The following is a 14,114-nucleotide window of genomic DNA, read 5'->3' as shown; positions in this document are numbered from 1 at the left end:
AGTCGCGGTTGGCCAGAAGAACCGCGACTAAAGGTCCTCCGCCCTGCCGCTCGCACGCCGCCCACGTGGACGGGCCTTTAGTCGCGGTTCGTAAGGAACCGCGACTAAAGGGTGACCTTTAGTCGCGAATAATAGGTCGCGGTTGTGCAACCGCGACTAATGGCAGTTGCGCACCGCGACCGAAGGCCATTTTTCCACCAGTGATTGCTGGTCCTGCTTGCCGCTCCGGATGAAGCGGCGGAAGTAGCTGCTCGCCTGGCAGGAGGAGACGAGCACGCAGGCCTCTCGGAGCGTCGCCTCCAGCTTCCCCACCATGCCGTCGATCTCCGGGTGCTCCCTCAGCACCTGGCGCAGGACGTCGCCCATCGTCTCCGCGTGGTTCGCCAGCTGCCGGCACTCGTACCTGTTGCGCTGGACCGTCTCCGCCCGCTGCACGATCATCTTGATCAGCCCGTACGCGTCCACGCCAACGATCTGGGCAACCGTGGCCACCGGATCCACGCTGTTCCATGGTGCTGGCATCTCTCGATCGGTCCTCGCAGCTCGTCGCACGTCAATGTCTACCGGTGGTGGACTTAGATGGCGCGCGGGTGCTTATATGTTTCCTTGATTCCTTCTTCTTCTGATTTTTGTACAGAGAAAAAGCTAACCGGTCCAAAATTGCATAAAATAACGGCTAGCTTGCATAATACCATATGATATATTGGTCGCCGTCATCACCCGATTGGGACGGGCCATCGTCATATGTCTCTTTCGACTTCAATCAATTGGAAGTGTCCGAACATTTTTCCTCCTTCATTTTTATATTATATTATCCGTGCATCCGTGCATTGCCGGACCTTAGAGCATCTCCGGCCGTCTCCCCGACGAGGCCCCCAGGACACCTTTTTGTGATCCGGATGGACGAAAATGGCCCAGTCGCGTCCCCGGTTCCTCGTTTTCATTCGGATTAGGCCTTTCATCCGTCCGAAGAACCCATGCCATCCCCCCCCCCCGGGAGCGCTCGGGGACTCCGGACGAGAGAAAAGCGGGGACGGGCCCGCTCTGTCGGCGAGAGAACAGACGAACCCCACCACTTTGTCGACGCAAATCCCTCCTCCCCTCCCCTTGCTCTTTCGCCGCCGGCACCACCCCTCGCCAATCCGCCGATGGGTTGCCCCAACTACGCCGATCCTCCACCCGAGCACCCTATATTCCGCCGCCCGTCGTACCCTCTGCCTATTTTCCGCCGTCGGGCAGCTCCCTCGCGCCGCTCCTCGCCGACACGCCCGGCAGGTGTTCGTCCAACTGCCGGGCCGGACATGGACTCCGACGAGGAGGAGGAGCAGATGTTCGCCGAGCTTCTTGAAGAAGAAACGGCTGCCGCTACCCAAGACGAGGAGCACCTGCTCATCCTCAGCTTGCCTGTCCGGCTTGTACGCCGAGTCGTTCATTGGTCGCCGTGGTGGGTCGGCACCAGGTCGCCGGAAGTGCAAGCCGAGGCAGCGAATGGAGGGCTACTGCATGCTCTACGCCGACTACTTCGCCGACGATCCATTGCACGGTGAGGTTGTTTTCAGGCGTCGTTTCAGGATGAGCCGGAAGCTCTTCCTGAAAATTGTGTATGCCCTTCGAGACTACGACTCCTATTTCAGATGCAAGTTGGATTGCACCGGGATGGCAGGGTTTTCCGCCCTCCAAAAGTGCACGGTGGCTATGCGGATGCTGGCATATGGAGCTTTTGGTGATTCTCGCAGATGACTATCTTCGGATGGCGGAGTCCACCGCCCTTGATTGTTTATACCGGTTACTGCGGGGCCGTGATAGCGGTGTTCGGGGACTTCTACTTGAGATCACCGGCCGTCGAAGACACTCGCTAAGATCCTCGCTGTCAATGAAGCTCAAGGATTTCCGGGGATGCTTGGAAGTATTGGTCGCATGCATTGGAAATGGGCAACATTTGTGAAGACTATCTCAAGCCCCGGCCTTCCGAAGGAGCAGCAGTTTGCCAAGGAACAAGAAGCTTGCCGAAAGGATGTAGAGCGTGCATTTGGTGTCCTCCAGCAGAGATTTGCTGTAGTCCGGTTTCCCGCTTTGACTTGGTCGAAAGATCAGATGTGGGAGGTGATGAACTGTTGTGTGTGCTTACACAACATGATTATCGAGGATGAGCGGAAGCATCCGGTCCCTCTGAGCGAACAAGCTGCACCATATGACGAGAGAGGGTCCTCTTGCACAGCCTAACCATCGAGTGCCGCGCATCGTGGGCTGCGTTCATCGCTATGCGTCGGAAGATTCGAGACTCCACAATGCATCAACAGCTTGTAGGATGATCCGGTGGAGCACTTATGCACGCTTTGAGGCAACACCAACTAGTTTCCATTTGATTTGTTTGAAAACTTGTCTTGTTTTATTAAACTATAATGTTTATTTGTAAAAATAAGCCAAATGTTGGCAAAACTGGCCAAATTCGGCGAATTATGCATGAAATTTGTCATTCAGAGACGTTTTTCTCTAAAAAAGGCGAACCCCGGGTGTTCCAGGCGGGGAGACGGCTGGAACTTCGGCGCTCCCCAGGCCAAAGTTTCGTTCAATTAGGCGCTAAATAGCGCCGGATTTCGGCCCGGGGAGCCCCAACAGCTGGGGATGCTCTTAGCGCTGACATAAAATAACCGAAAAAGTCAAGCGGTGAACGCGTGATACATTGATTAGTAGTAGACCCGTTAACTTCATTAGGGGCAACTTGTGTTTGTCCGGGTTTACTTTAGAAGGTAATAACACTAGTGATTCAATCATGTGATTTTTTTCTTCTTTGCATACAACTCAAAAGGGTCGTTACTTGTTTTCCCATACAATCAGCCTTTAGGCTGTTATAACAAGAAAAAAAAGGGCTCTTGTCGAGTGGTCCCACATGGCATGCTCAACTACTCCCGAGTATATTATGCCCATGATGTTGACTTGACGGTTGCCCTTGAGCGGTCCCAACCAATATGCTAAAGTCACATCGAAGTTCTCCGCTAGTCTTCCCAACCCATGTACGTTTACCATCCTTCTAAAAATCCAATTTCAGACCGCTCATTTCCCCCCTCCCCACCTCTCACCTAGCTACAGTTCTTGACCTTATCCTTTACCTCACCGGGCCGCTCCTCCTCCCTCTCCGTCGGGCTAGCCGGCCGGAGTTGGAGAGGAGATGGCGCCAGAGTAGATAGGAGTAGTAGTAGGTGTAAATTATGGTCCCTAGTGGCGTTTGACGAGTATGCCAGGAGTGAGGTGGCGGATCCCATCGGCTGGATCTGGCGCTGCGTCGTCTTCTTCCTCGACCTCACGGAGCTCCGGCAGTCGGAGCCAGAGGTGTGTGATAACCCACAAGTATAGGGGATCGCAACAGTCTTCGAGGGAAGTAAAACCCAAATTTATTGATTCGACACAAGGGGAGGTAAAGAATACTTATAAGCCTTAACAAGCTGAGTTGTCAATTCAGTCGCACTGGAAAAGCACTAGTAACGAGGGGTGATGTGAAAGCAGCAATAATATGGGAGCAATAGTAACAAGTAATACGGCAGCGATAACATGTAATATGAGAGCAATGGCACCAGAAAATAGTTGATACTACTTCCAATGACATATAGGACGAGTATATGATGATGCGAGATGGACCGGGGTTCCCAGCTATCTATACTAGTGGTAACTCTCCAATAACAAGTGTTGGGTGAACAAATTACAGTTGGGCAATTGGTAGGATTGAAATAGCATTAAGACAAAACATCAAGATTATTAATCATGTAGGCATGTTTTCCATATATAGTCATACGTGCTAGCAATGAGAAACTTGTACAACATCTTTTGTCCTACCAGCCGGTGGCTGCCGGGCCTCAAGGGAAACTACTGGTAATTAAGGTACTCCTTTTAATAGAGCACCGGAGCAAAGCATTAACACTTGGTGAAAACATGTGATCCTCACACCTACGCCTTCCCCTCCGGTTATCCCAATTTCTGTCACTTTGGGGCCTCGGGTTCCGGACATAGACATGTGCAAACAACTTGTAGATACAATCTAAGCAATAAGTATAGAGCTTAAATCTAAGATCATGCCACTCGGGGCCCTAGTGATAAGCATTAAGCACAACAAGATTGCAGCAACAATAACTTCACAAACTTTATAGATAGACTAATCATAATGTAACAATCCATCGGATCCCAACAAACACAACACCGATTACATCAGATGAATCTCAATCATGTAAGGCAGCTCATGAGATCATTGTATTGAAGTACATGGGGAGAGAATACCAACTAGCAACAGCTAGAACCCGTAGTCCATGGGGGAACTACTCACGGAGCATGATGGAGGCGGTGGCGTTGATGGAGATGGCTTCGGGGGCACTTCCCCGTCCCGGCGGCGTGCCGGAACGGAGATTCTGTCCCCCCAAATTGGAGTTTCGCGATGGCGGCGGCGCCCACGCAGCTCTTTACGGAGTTTCGTCAATCCGTAAAATACATAAAAACATTATAAAGTGTGAGAAAAACATGTAGGTATTGTCATAAAACAAGCATGGAACATCAGAAATTATAGGTACGTTGGAGACGTATCAAGCATCCCCAAGCTTAGTTCCTGCTCGCCCTCGAGTAGGTAAACGATAAAAAGAATAATTTCTGAAGTGACATGCTACCAACATAATCTTAATCATACTATTGCAATGCATATGAGATGAACAAAGTGACTCAAGGCAATGATCTATATTTGCTAACAAATAGATAACATATAGCAAAACTTTTCATGAATAGTACTTTCAAGACAAGCATCAAAAGTCTTGCATAAGAGTTAACTCATAAAGTAATAAATTCAAAGTAAAGGCATTGAAGCAACACAGAGGAAGATTTAAGTTTCAGCGGTTGCTTTCAACTTTCAACATGCATATCTCATGGATAATTGTCAACACAAAGTAATATGATGAATGCAAATAAGCAAGTATGTAAGAATCAATGCACAGTTGACACAAGTGTTTGCTTCTAAGATGGAAGGAAGTAGGTAAACTGACTCAACATAAAGGTAGAAGAAAGGCCCTTCGCAGAGGGAAGCAGGGATAAAATCATGTGCTAGAGCTTTTCAAGTTTTGAAATCATATAGAGAGCATAAAAGTAAAGTTTTGAGAGGTGTTTGTTGTTGTCAACGAATGGTAGCGGGCACTCTAACTACCTCATCAACCAGACTTTTAGGAGCGGCTCCCATGAAGGACGTTATCTCTACCAGCAAGGTAGATCATCCCTCTTCTCTTTTGTTTACACATGTATTTTAGTTTTATTTACGGATGACACTCCTCCCAACCTTTTGCTTACACAAGCCATGGCTAACCGAATCCTCGGGTGTCTTCCAACATTCACATACCATGGAGGAGTGTCTATTTGCAAAATTAAGTTGCTTACTGATAGATCAGAGCAAAACACATGAAGAGAATTATTAGTGAAAGTTGTAATTAATTGGGGCTGGGAACCCCATTGCCAGCTCTTTTTGCAAAATTATTGGATAAATGGATGAAGCCACTATTCCATTGTTGAGAGTCTGTCAGAAGTAAATGACAATATCGAAAGATAAAACACCACATACTTCCTCATGAGCTATAAAACATTGACACAAATAAGAGATGATAGCTTTTGAATTGTTTAAAGGTAGCACATGAAGTATTTACTTGGAATGGCAGGAAATACCACATAGTAGGTAGATATGGTGGACACAAATGGCTTAGGTTTTTGGCTCAAGGTTCTGGATGCACGAGAATCATTCCCTCTCAGTACAAGGCCTTAGCTAGCAAGGTTGTTTGAAGCAAATACAAGTATGAACCGGTACAGCAAAACTTACATAAGAACATATTGCAAGCATTATAAGACTCTACACTTGTCTTCCTTGTTGCTCAAACACTTTTACCGAAAAATATCTAGACCTTAGAGAGACCAATCATGCAAACAAATTTCAACAAGTTCTATGGTAGTTCTCCACTAATAGGTTTAAACTACATGATGCAAGAGAAACATGATCTACTTGAGAGCTCAAAACAATTGCCAAGTATCAAATTATCCAAGACAATATGAAGCATTTTCTGTTTCCAACCAAATATCAATAAGTGCAACAGTTTTCAACTCCGCCATGAACATTAAAAGTAAAACGAAGAACACCAATGTTCATATGAAAAAGCGGAGCGTGTCTCTCTCCCACACAAGGATTGCTAGGATCCGAATTTATTCAAACACAAACAAAAATAAAGACGCTCCAAATAAAGCACATATGATGTGACCGAATAAAAATATAGTTTCAATAGAAGAAACCTGATAAGTTGATGAAGAAGGGGATGCCTTGGGCATCCCCAAGCTTAGACGCTTGAGTCTCCTTGAAATATGCAGGGATGAACCACGGGGAATCCCCAAGCTTAGACTTTTCACTCTTCTTGATCATATATCATCCTCCTCTCTTGACCCTTGAAAACTTCCTTCACACCAAACTTCTCATAAACTTCATTAGAGGGGTTAGTACTCAAAAACTTTAATCCACTTTGGTCCTGTAGTGACACATTGCAAGAACTCAATAAAACATTAGCTACAGCTCTCCACGTCTAGAAAGCCTCACTTAACGTCCACAAGAGACAATGCAAAAAACGGAGACAGAATCGCCAAAACAGAACAGCCGATAGAACACGAATTTTTACGAGGTACTTCCGTTGCTCAAATCAGAAAACTTAAAACTAATGAAAGTTGCGTACATATCTGAGGATCACGCACGTAAATTGGCAGATTTTTCTGACTTTTCTACAGAGAGATCTACTAAAATTCGTGACATATAGAAATCTGTTTCTAGCGTAGAAATCCAAATCTAGCATCAACCTTCTATTAGAGACTTTACTTGGCACAACAATGCAATAAAATAAAGATAAGGAGAGGTTGCTACAGTAGTAACAACTTCCAAGACACAACAAAACAGTAGCAAAATAAAGACATGGGTTATCTCCCAAGAAGTGCTTTCTTTATAGCCATTAAGATGGGCTCAGGAATTTTAATGATGCTCATATAAGGATGAGAGTTGAAGCAAAGAGAGCATCAAAAAGCAAGTATGAAACAAATTTAAGTCTAACCCACTTCCTATGCATAGGAATCTTGTACACAAATACATTCATGAAGAACAAAGTGACAAACATAAGAAGATAAAACAAGAGTAACTTCAAAATTTTCAGCATATAGAGAGGTGTTTTAGTACCATGAATATTTCTACAACCATATTTTCCTCTCTCATAATAATTTTCAGTAGCTTCATGGATAAACTCAACAATATAACTATCACATAAAGCATGCTTTTCATGATTCACAAACACATAATTTTTATCAAGCTCAAAAATAGTGGAATTAAAACTTTCAAACCCACTTTTATCAATAATATAACAAGATGATTGATCAATCTCAAAAGATATGGGACTCCTAGATAAAATCAAGAACTCTCCAATCCCATTTTCATTAGTAGTACAATTAATATTATCAAGTAACATAGGACCATCATCTAGAGATTTATCATAAACATTTGCCAAGCAAAACTCTTTAGTACCATACATTTCGACATCAGGCACAAACAAAGCATTATCATAAGATTTATCAAAGTAGCATGGATTATCATAAATGACAGTAGCATAATTATTCTCACAAGTTTTACTCATAGGTACTATTTCAAGAGAATCCACAGGAACACAACATTCATCCTCTTTCGGTAAGCATGGAGGACAATCAAATAGTGTAAGAGATAAAGAGTTACTCTCATTAGAAGGTTGGCATGGGTAGCTAATCCATTCTTCCTCCTTTTGTTCATCACTCTCCTCTTCTTTTTCATCCAATGAGCTTTCAGGTTCATCAATTTCCTCCTCTTTTTCATCCAATGAGCTTTCAGGTTCATCAATTTCTTCTTCCACTGGTTCCCGCAAATTGTGAGTGCATTCTTGTGCATTAATGAGTCTCTCTTTATAATCAATGATATAAGGATTATCGCTGTAACTTTCTATGCAAAAATTAGGATAGAGGAGACATAATCTTTAAGGTCCTTACAAACAGCACAAGTTTCATAATTTTTAGACATGAATGATTCTATCTCAGAGGCTCCCATAAATAAGACAAATTGTTCTACCTCTTCGAACCCAAAATGAATATAGCTATTCCAATTATAGTTCTTAATTAAAACTTCCTCACTAAAGCCACATTGAAATTTAAGATGTTTAGTATCCTGTTTAGAGCAAAAGTTTATATCATGGCGTTTAAGCAAGATTTTAGCAATTGTATTTAAATTTTCTATCACGGCACTCATAACTTTACCCTTTCTCGATTCTCTATAATTATTATATAATTCTATAAGCTCCAAATAGGTTGTAGGTTCTCCCATAATAGCAGTTTTTAATTTTTAGGTTTTTCAAATTTTTATGGATTTTCGGGTATATAGGGAAAATAAAACAAGACAAAAATAAACTAGACAAAAGTAAACTAAGCAAAACAAAATAAAATAAAACAAAAACAGACAGAGAGGTGGAGTGTACTCCCCGGGTGAACTTATGAGTAGAGCTATGCCTCCCCGGCAACGGCGCCAAAAAATAGTCTTGATAACCCACAAGTATAGGGGATCGCAACAGTATTCGAGGAAAGTAAAACCCAAATTTATTGATTCGACACAAGGGGAGGTAAAGAATACTTATAAGCCTTAACAACTGAGTTGTCAATTCAGCTGCACCTGGAAAAGCACTAGTAACAGGGGTGATGTGAAAGCAGCAGTAATATGGGAGCAATAGTAACAGTAACACAGCAGCAGTAAAAGTAATATGAGAGCAATGGCACCAGAAAATAGTTGATACTACTTCCAATGACATATAGGACGAGTATATGATGATGCGAGATGGACCGGGGTTCCCAGCTATCTATACTAGTGGTAACTCTCCAATAACAAGTGTTGGGTGAACAAATTACAGTTGGGCAATTGATAGGATTGAAATAGCATTAAGACAGAACATCAAGATTATTAATCATGTAGGCATGTTTTTCATATATTGGTCAAATTGTATTCAGATGTAAAAGAATGGACCGGGGTCCACAGTTCACTTGTGGTGCCTCTCCAATAAGATAACTAACATGCTGGGTGAACAAATTACAGGTGAGCAATTGACAAATAAAGATTCAATACATATCAATGATGATTACTATGATATTTAATCAGGGCATTACGACAAAGTACATAGACCGCTATCCAGCATGCATCTATGACTAAATAATCCACCTTCGGGTTAGCATCCGCACCCCCTCAAGTATTAAGTTGTAAACAACAGATAATTGCATTAAGTATGGTGCGTAATGTAATCAACACAAATATCCTTATACAAAGCATCGATGTTTTATCCCTAGTAGCAACAGCACATCCACAACCTTAGAACTTTCTGTCACTATCCCAGATTAAATGGGGGCATGAACCCACTATCGAGCATAAATACTCCCTCTTGGAGTTACAAGTATCAACTTGGCCGCAGCCTCTACTAGCAACGGAGAGCATGCAAGAACATAAACAACACATATATGATAGATTGATAATCAACTTGACATAATATTCTAGATTCATCGGATCCCACCAAACACAACATGTAGCATTACAAATAGATGATCTTGATCATGTTAGGCAGCTCACAAGATCTAAACAATGATAGCACAAGCGGAGAAGACAACCATCTAGCCACCGCTATGGACCCATAGTCCAAGGATGAACTACTCACGCATCAATCCGGAGGCGGGCATGATGATGTAGAGCCCTCCGGTGATGATTCCCCTCTCCGGCAGGGTGCCGGAGGCGATCTCCTGAATCCCCCGAGATGGGATTGGCGGCGGCGGCGTCTCAGTAAGGTTTTCCGTATCGTGGCTCTCGGTACAGAGGGTTTCGCGACGAAGGCTTTAAGTAGGCGGAAGGGCGGAGTCGGAGGGGTCACGGGGGCCCCACACGCTAGGGCCGCGCGGCCCCCCAGGCCGCGCCGCCCTAGTGTGGCGGCGCCCGTGGCCCCACTTCGTTTCTCCCTCGGTCTTCCGGAAGCTTCGTGGAAAAATAGGACCACGGGCGTTGATTTCGTCCAATTCCGAGAATATTTCCTTTGTAGGATTTCTGAAACCAAAAACAGCAGAAAACAAGAATCGGCGCTTCAACATCTTGTTAATAGGTTAGTGCCTGGAAAATGTATAATAATGATGTAAAGTATGTATAAAATATTCAAGTATTGTCATAAAAGTAGCATGGAACATAAGAAATTATAGATACGTTTGAGACGTATCGGAGAACTTCTCCCTCCTCATCATAGGAGACAAGCAATGTCGATGAAGATGGCGGTGATGTCGATGGAGATGACTCCGGGGCAATTCCCCGTCCCGGCAGGGTGCCGGAACAGAGACTTCTGTCCCCCGAATTGGAGTTTCGCGATGGCGGCGGCTCTGGAAGGTTTTCCCGTATCGTGGCTTATTCCCCTCGAAGTTTTAGGTCACGAAGGCTTATATGGGCGAAGAGGCGGAGTCGGAGGGGCCCTGGTGGAGCCACACCATAGGGGGGCGCGCCCCCCCTTGGCCGCGCCGCCTTGTGGGGTGGGGCCCCCTGGCTCCCCTTTGGCCCCTCTTCAGTGCTCTAGAAGCTTCCGGGAAAAATAAGATATTGGGCGTTGATTTCGTCCGATTCCGAGAATATTTCCTTTCTAGGATTTCGAAACCAAAAACAGCAGAAAACATCAAATGGCTCTTCGGCATCTCGTTAATAGGTTAGTTCCGAAAAATGCATCAAAACGATATAAAGTGTGTATAAAACATGTGAGTATCATCATAAAACAAGCATGTAACATCAGAAATTATAGATACGTTGGGGACGTATCAGGGCGCGCCCCCCTATGGTGTGGGACCACCAGGTCCCCTCCGAGGCTGCCCTTCCGCCTATATAATCTCTCCGCCTCGAAAACCCTAAAAAGATAAGCCACGGGACGAGAAAAGTTACGCAGCCGCCGCCATCGCGAAGTCAAGTTCGGGGGACAGAAGTCTCTGTTCCGGCACGCCGCCGGGACGGGGAATTGCCCCGGAATCCATCTCCATCGACACCACCGCCATCTTCATCGCCGTTGCTGTCTCCCATGATGAGAAGGGAGTAGTTCTCCCTCGAGGCTAAGGGCTCTACCGGTAGCTATGTGGTTAATCTCTCTCTCATGTACTTCAATACAATGATCTCATGAGCTGCCTTACATGATTGAGATCCATATGATGAGCTTTGTATCACTATTAATCTATGTGCTACTCTAGTGATGTTATTAAAGTAGTCTATTCCTCCTCCATGATGTAATGTTGACAGTGTGTGCATCATGTAGTACTTGGTGTAGGTTATGATTGTAATCTCTTGTAGATTATGGAGTTAACTATTACTATGATAGTATTGATGTGATCTATTCCCCCTTTCATAGCTTAAAGGTGACGGTGTGTATGCTATGTTAGTACTCGGTCTAAATTGCAACGGTCTATTATGCTCTAGAGGTTACTTAAATATGAATGCCGAATGTTGTGGAGCTTGTTAACTCCGGCTTGAGGGAGATCTTGTAGCCCTACACAATGAATGGTGTTTGTTATCCAACAAGAGAGTATATGTAGCACAAGTGAGGAGAAGTTATTTATTTATTATGTGATCAATGTTGAGAGTGTCCACTAGTGAAAGTATGATCCCTAGGCCTTGTTTCCAAATACTGCAAACATCGCTTGTTTACTGTTTTACTGCATCTTTAGTTCCTGTAATATTACCACCATCTATACCACCTGTGTTTTACTATCTCTTCGCCGAACTAGTGCACCTATACATCTGACAAGTGTATTAGGTGTGTTGGGGACACAAGAGACTTCTTGTATCTTAATTGCAGGGTTGCTTGAGAGGACTATCTTTGACCTCTACCTCCCCGAGTTCGATAAACCTTGGGTGATTCACTTAAGGGAAACTTGCTGCTGTTCTACAAACCTTTGCTCTTGGAGGCCCAACACTGTTTACAAGAATAGAAGCACACATAGACATCAGAACTCTTCGGGTATTTTTCTAGGGATTCATTTTCCCTCTATTTTGGCGTGAAATTTCCGTCCACCAAAAGCTTCTTACTAGAATTTCTTTCATTTTGCAATGTTGTCACACACTTCCTCATCGAAAATCATGTGGTCTCTTGAACCCCAATCCTATAGGATTCAGGAGGACATGTCACTGTATCTTGTGTTTACCCTATTTTTATCAGAATCCTATGTATCAAAGAGGCCCTTAGTTCATTAAAAAAAAGAGGCCCTTAGTTTATTTTGTTGTCTTTTTGTTTTCTTTGTGAGATATAGAAAAATTAAAAAGGAAAAAAAATGAAATGTTTGACCATAAGCCTTCATACGATGCACTCGTAAGCAGGCCAAAAGCGACTAGACTTTCTAGTCCCCGGACAAACAAAGTTCCACCATTTACGTTTGCTCCGAGGTCAGACAGATTTGGTGAAAGCGGTTCAGAGCATAGAGTTTGATTTGGCACTGGAGGGCATCATTTATAGGGATATTCGATCTTTTGTTAGACTAAAATTTATTTTTTGCAAAGTTTATTTTCTGTCCGAGGACTTGTAATAAAGTGGCTCATGCCATGGCGGCATTAGGGGCGAGCCAAACAGAGCATCAGCTGTTGTGGATGGAGTCGGTTCCGAACTGTGTAAGATTAGCCACAATGGGAGTATCATAAGTAGTATCATGCATGATATGTTGGCAAAAATTTGATGTGGCACTGGCACATCAATTAATAAGGTGAGAGATGAGAGTGGTATCATAATATGATACCGTATCATAGCACGTCAAACTAGAAAATTTAATGGCGAACACATCATGTATACATATTTGTATTGAGATTCTACAAAACATTAAATATGATGATACTATGATACCATCTTATGATACTATGTATTGTGAGGTTAGTATCATAAACTAGTATCATGTGCATGATACTAGTGTATGATACTTCCCATTGTGACTAGTCTAAGTGTTTTGGTGGCTAGCGAGTATGTTAGGGTATCTCCAACCGAGCGACCCAAACGAACGCATTGGGCCGTCCGTTTTGGGCCGTTTGCGTGGCCGAGCGTGGGTCGCGCGCTGCGTCCAACGCGGCAGATTTGGGTCGCGGCGCCCTATGGTATGTTTTTCTTGTAAATTCACTAGAAAAACGCAAAAAAAATTATATAAAATATATAAAATAGTTCAAATGCTCAAAATGTATTACACATTACATAGTTCATGTAATCAAGGATAAAGTATTATTCAAATAAAATGAAAAAACGATACAAATGCTCTAGGCTTCAGGATTTCCTTCATCATTGTTGTTTGCAGCATTGTTGCCTACATGCTGACACATGTGCTCAACCAAATCAGCCTGAAGCTGGTTGTGTACAGCTAGATCTCGAATTTCATGGTGCGCATGAAGAATGTCCTGGAATGATGCCGGAGCACCTTGAGGAGTAACCAACTCTCCTTGGCCTTCCCGGTCATTATCAAAGAGTGAATCATCCCGCTCTACCTCAACAATCATGTTATGCATGATTACACAAGCGGTCATCACCTCCCACGGAGTTTGCACATCCCGGGCTCGCGGCGATGTGTCTGACGATAGCCCAACGAGCTTGGAGGATGCCAAACGCCCGCTCGACATCTTTTCGGGCTGCCTCCTGCTCTTTGGCAAACCTTGCCTCCTGCTCTGAGTTCGGGTTTCGGATTGTCTTCACGAGTGTTGCCCAAGGTGGATAGATACCATCAGCAAGGTAGTACCCCTTGGTGTAGTGGTGGCCATTGATCTCAAAATCCACATCAGGGGACTTACCGTACGCTAGCCTATCAAACACCGGAGAGCGCTGCAGCACATTGATGTCATTGTGCGAGCCGCTCATTCGAAGAATGAGTGCCAAATCCATGTGTCATGGGAAGCAACAGCTTCAAGAATGACTATGCACCCCTCAGAATGGCCGCTGTATGCCCCTGCCAACCAAAGGGGCAGTTCTTCCACTCCCAGTGCATGCAGTCTATGCTGCCAAGCATCCCAGAAACCCCCGGAAGCGTTGATCGAC

This window comes from Lolium rigidum, chromosome 4, assembly GCF_022539505.1.
Source record: "Lolium rigidum isolate FL_2022 chromosome 4, APGP_CSIRO_Lrig_0.1, whole genome shotgun sequence".
NCBI classification, from domain to species: domain Eukaryota; kingdom Viridiplantae; phylum Streptophyta; class Magnoliopsida; order Poales; family Poaceae; genus Lolium; species Lolium rigidum.
The sequence above is the reverse complement of the archived record's forward strand: the minus strand, read 5'-3'. Positions refer to the sequence as shown.